General features: G+C 56.7%; 1 non-coding gene across 1 annotated transcript; it reads right to left on the bottom strand.

Annotated features, from left to right (window-relative positions):
• Nucleotides 1–3,659: 3,659 nt before the first annotated feature.
• On the bottom strand, nt 3,660–3,731 carry Trnac-gca. Its single transcript has one exon. It is a non-coding gene; the product is annotated as a tRNA-Cys (tRNA).
• Between the last annotated feature and the right edge of the window lie 907 nt (nt 3,732–4,638).

Consider the following 4,638-nt stretch of genomic DNA (forward strand, 5'->3'; position numbering starts at 1 on the left):
GCAGGCAGTGGTTTCTGCACAAGCCCCCAGCATTCCTCAGAATGGGGAGGAAGGGTCAAGCGGCTCCGGACAAGAGAAGAGAGGGTGGCAACTGAAGGGAAATGTTCAGAGAAAAATCTCTTGCGGGTGAGAGAAGCTGGACTGTAGGACTGGTGTTGTGCGCTCCTGCAGGTGGTTGGTTGTGGATTAGTGGGACCTTGTAGGAGAGGCTGGGACTACCTGATGTACTCATGGTTTTCTAGCTTGCAGAAAGTTTCAGCCTTAGGGAGCCTCTCAGGGGAAGGGAAGATTTCCCTCACAGCATTCTCAGAGAGCCAAAGGGAATGTAGCTAGGGAGCCTCACAGCTGGGCTCAGGTGGCCAGGAACCCTGGGGCAGTGCCGGCCTCACAACAACTCGTGGGACCCAAGCATGATGTGCCACTCTGGCATCTGTACAGGGACTGGAGCCCTTCCTCTGGCCTGCCACCTCCCTTGTGGTGCTGGGCCATGTTTTTGGCCAGCCATGTCCCATGCTCCCTGCTCTGTTCCACCCTTACCTTCGTTTCCCACGTGGTCCCACCCTGCGCTCCTGGCCACGGCCTGTGCCTCCAGCTCAAGACTCAGCCGCCCTAGCTGGAGCCATGGCTTAGAAATCACAGATGTCACTAGCACACTTTTGGTGAGCCGGACTTTGTCCTGGACATGGTACTGCAGGTTTTGTATTCAGTTTACATCATTGTACCCTCCCAGAGCACTGTTTTTTCCAACACGTATGTTTCAAGCTGTCTCACCATCCCACTGTTAGACATCCCAATTGCCAGCATCCTCAGCTGCATTTTTTGGCAGGGTTCCTAAGCAATTCTATTTCCGCTAGGCATAGCTGTTGGGACTGCAGCACGCCCTCTGCAGCGAAAACCTCATGAAGGCTTCAATTAGGAGGTGGTCTTCCAAACCTGTCTTTAAAAGCTCAATATGAGTAAGTAAATAAATAAATAAATTTATAAATGAATAAATAGAAAAGAGGAAAGAAAAGACACAGAGAAACACAAGCACACACATCGCAAAAGAGAAGTTCATAGCTTCGCCAGGTGAAACACACCTATGATCTGAGCCCGAGGAGAGTCTGACAAAACTGCATCCTGAGTTGTGTACCCAGTGCGTCACTTCCTGACTCAGCGAGACCACATGTGAACAAACAAGTGAAAGAGGGCTAGGGAGGAAAGAGAGTTCTTACGTCCTAGGCTCAATGGACTGCAGTTCAGGCCAGAAATGAGCCAAGCATGCGGGACACATGCCTTCATCCAAGGAGAGCTGAGGTCCCCAGAGAAAGGAGACACACCATGGAGGCAGATCGCCTGGAGACAAGACCCTTGTATGTTTGGCAATAAAGTGGGTCACCAGTAGGGGGCACCCGGATTTGAACCGGGGACCTCTTGATCTGCCGTCAAATGCTCTACTCCTAAGCTATGACCCCACCTGCCCGACTAGGTGTGTGTCATAGGCACTGTAAACAGGTCAGTCCCCTTGTGGCATGGGCGTGGGCATGCCTGCGTCGAGCCCCACTCGGGCTCTCTCTTTGCCGAGGAGGGGAGGACTCAGCCCCTCAGTCCTCTCTGCGGTGCACCTCACTCGCTGTCCCTGCTCGCAGGTCTCCGGGGTTCTCGTCTGCTGTCTTCAGCTCAGCTCTTCTCCCTTCTCACTTACGACCGTGGTCTTGGAGGGAGAAATCTTCTCGCATAGGGCACACCCCAAGCTGCGCCAAACATTCCACCCAGCCTAGCTGCCCGGGCCCTGAGCTGTTGGCACAGCTGGGACTCAGGACTCTGGACGCCCTCTGGTCGTGGGAGGGGACCCTGCCTGGTGTCCTTTTTGTGGACAGGCCAGCAACACGACGCCACAAAGCCACGCAGCAAGGAGGACGGGGGGAGTGGGCCTTCGGCCACAGGGACATGAGAAAGACAGGGCGGGTAAGGTGGGGGGCGTGGTGAAGCCCCAAACTCCCTGGGATTGCCAAAGGATGATCAGGTCACAGGCTGTTTGCTTCCTCGTCGGACGGATTACCTCTTCCTCCCTGGGTGCTGAGAGGTACACCTCCGCGCGCAAGAACACCACACCTGGGAATCTTTCTAATGGCATCGCGGCCCTGAGCAGGACGGCGTGGAACATGACGGAGGGTGCCCGGTCCTCAATGGCAGTGAGGATGCATACGATGAATGAGTGAGTGAGGGCACCTGATGGGAACAAGTGACGGGCGAACATAAGTGAGCCAGCTTGACATGGAGTGCCGAAGCGGCGGGCAGGAGTTTTCTGCACAAGCTCCCAGCATTCCTCAGAATGGGGATGAAGGGCCAGGTGGCTCGGGACAAGAGAAGAGAGGAGAGCAACTGAAGGGAAATGTTCAGAGAGAGATACCGCAGGCAAGAGAAGCTGGACAGTAGGACCGGTGCTGTGAGGTCCTGCAGGTGGCTGGTTACGGGTTTGCGGGACCTTGTAGGAGAGGACGGGACGACCTGATGGACTCATGGTTTTCTGGCTTCTTGCAAAAAGTTTCAGCCTCAGGGTGCTTCCCAGGGGTAGGGAAGGCTTCCCTCGCAACGTTCTCGGAGAGCCAAAGGGAATGGAGCTAGGCAGCCTCGCACCTGGGCTCTGGTGGCCAGGAACCCTGGGGAAGTGCCAGCCTCAGAACAACTCATGTGACGCAAGCATGATGTGCCACTCTGGGATTTGTACAGGGACTGGAGACCTTCCTCTGGCCTGCTGCCTCCCTGAGTGGTGCTGGGCCGTGCTGTTGGCCAGCTGTCTCCCATGCTCCCTGCTTCCTTCCGCCCTCACCTACCCTCCCACATTGTCCCCCTCTGCGCTCCTGGCCACTGCCTGTGCCTCTAGCTCAAGACTCAGCCGCCCTCGCTGGAGCCCTGGGCTTAGAAATCACGGGTGTCACCACCACACTTTTGGTGAGGCGGACTTTGTCCCGGCCATTGTACCGTAGGTGTTGTATTCAGTTCACGTCATGGCACCCTAGCAGAGGACTGTTCTTCCTAACATGTTTGTTTCAAGCTGTCTCCCCCACCCAAGTGTCACGCAACCCAGTTGCCAGTATCCTCAGCTGCATTTTTGGCAGAGTCCCTAAGCAATTCTACTTCCGCTAGGCGTAGCTGTTGGGACTGCAGCACGCCCTCCGCAGTGAACACCTTCGGAAGGCTTCCCTTAGGAGCTGGTCTTCCGATCCTGTCTTTTGAAGCTCAACATAAGGAGGTGAATCAAGAAATAAGTTTATATCTCTATCAATACGAAAGAGGGAAGAAAAGGCCCAGACAATCAACCACAGGCACCCACATTGCAAAAGAGAAGTTCGTGGCTTCACCGGGTGAAACACCCAGAACCTGAGCCTGTTGCGAGTCTCACAAAGCTGCATCCCAAGTTGTGTGCCTGGTGGGCAACTTGGTGCCTCAGCGAGACCGCATGTGAAAATACAGGTGAAAGAGGGCTAGAGAGGAAAGCAATTGTGGCCATCCTAGGCCCAATAGACTGCGGTACAGGCCAGACATGAACCAAGCATGCCAGACACATGCCTTGGGCCTTGGAGAGCTGCTGTCCCCAGGGAGAGGAGCCAGGGCATGAAGGCACAGTGCCTGGATACAAGACCCTTGTAGGTTTGGCAATAAAGTGGGTCACCAGTAGGGGGCACCCGGATTTGAACCGGGGACCTCTTGATCTGCAGTCAAATGCTCTACCCCTGAGCTATGCCCCCACCTGCCCGACCAGGTGTGTGTCATAAGCCCTGTAAACCTGTGTGACCGCACCTGCCTGTGGCCATGCTGCACTTGCAGAGCTCTGCCGTCATCGGGTGCGCCCTTCCTGCCAGGCCCCTCTCGGGACCTCCACAGCCCCATCTGCCCCCTCTTCTGGACACCGGCAGCCCTCGGCCCCAGTCCCTGGCCCAAGGTGCTGGCGTTGAACGTGTGGAGGTGTGCGACGAGAAGGCCCTCCACACTCACCTCCCGGAGCCCTCCGCAGTCCAGGAGGGAGCTGCTCAGCAGACCCTGTGGAGGCCAGGAACAGGTGGGATGGGCTACAGGTAGAGGAGTGTCGGGGGTTGGGCCAAGCAGAGGTGCAGGCACCTGGGCGGAGGCTTCTGTCCTTGCACCAAGGGACGGATGCTGAGGTGGGAGGGACAGTGATGTGTGTCCCTGGGGCACCGCACGGGGCAGTGATTGCCACCTGTAACCAGTAGAATGGAAGAGGCAGCCGCTGAAAGGCTTAGGCCACTCACTGACTGCCTGATCTGCAGTGCCATGCTCCGACCCACTCCCACACCCTCTTCCCTGTGCAGACTTTGGGCACGAGCAGTTCTGGCCGTGTGGCCGCACCCGAGGATCTGGGACACCTTTTGTCTCCTCTTGGCTGGGGATCTCGGGGGCCCTGATGCACCTCGACACGGTCCACCTGTCTGTGACCATGCCCCCTCCTTCCTCCCCAAGAGCCCTATCCCGGGACGGGAGGAATCCCGCCGGCCCCCGCAAGACCTGCAGCTCAGCCTCCTCAGCTCACTCCCCTGTCGGTATAGGTTAGGGATGCTTGTGTAGAGCTGGACTCGTGTTCTCTTTTTGCTAGGAGGAGTGGTGTCATCTTGTTTGTCCTCCCTTTTTTCTCCCTCA

The sequence above is a fragment of the Chinchilla lanigera genome, unplaced genomic scaffold (genome assembly GCF_000276665.1).
Source record: "Chinchilla lanigera isolate Chin_1 unplaced genomic scaffold, ChiLan1.0 scaffold00090, whole genome shotgun sequence".
Taxonomy (NCBI): Eukaryota; Metazoa; Chordata; class Mammalia; order Rodentia; family Chinchillidae; genus Chinchilla; species Chinchilla lanigera.